We start from the raw sequence: 764 nt of genomic DNA on the forward strand, positions 1-764 counted from the left end.
AACTTGAGCAAAGTCGAAGGCCCGATTCTTTTAGACCGGATGGGGGGAGAGGCCTCACAACGCCCATATGTGCCCCCACAGCCCTGTTAGGGACAGGAGGAGAATCTCGCCCTAACTTGATCAAAGTCGAAGGCCCGGTTCTTTTAGACCGGATGGGGGGAGAGGCCTCACAACGCCCATACGTGCCCCCACAGCCCTGTTAGGGACAGGAGGAGAACCTCGTCCTAACTTGAGCAAAGTCGAAGCCCGGTTCTTTTAGACCGGATGTGGGGAGAGGCCCTACAACACCAATATGTGCCCCCACAGCCATGTCAGGAACAAGAGGAGAACCTCGTCCCGACATGAGCGAAATCGAAGACCCGATTCTTGTAGACCGGATGGGGGAGAGGCCTCACAGTGCCCTAACGTGCCCCCACAAGCCAAGCTGGTAACGAGGGGAGAACCTCACGCCGGCTCGAGCAAAATGGAAGGTCCGGACTTCTACGAGAGCCGGGTTCCAACGACAAAGAAGACTTTACCCGGACTCCTACGGGAGCCGGGTTCCAACGACAAAGAAGACTTCATCCGGACTCCTACGGGAGCCGGGTTTCAAAAAAAAAAAAAAAAAAAAAAAAAAAAGAAGAAGAAAAAAGATCTCATCCGGACTCCTACGGGAGCCGGTCTCCATCGCCGACATCAGCTACAGGACAACTTCGCCCGAACTTCTACGGAAGTCGGACTTTGTCTATGACTTTGATTGCAGAAAAATTTTGCCCTGACTCCTA

This window comes from Elaeis guineensis, chromosome 8, assembly GCF_000442705.2.
Source record: "Elaeis guineensis isolate ETL-2024a chromosome 8, EG11, whole genome shotgun sequence".
NCBI lineage: Eukaryota > Viridiplantae > Streptophyta > Magnoliopsida > Arecales > Arecaceae > Elaeis > Elaeis guineensis.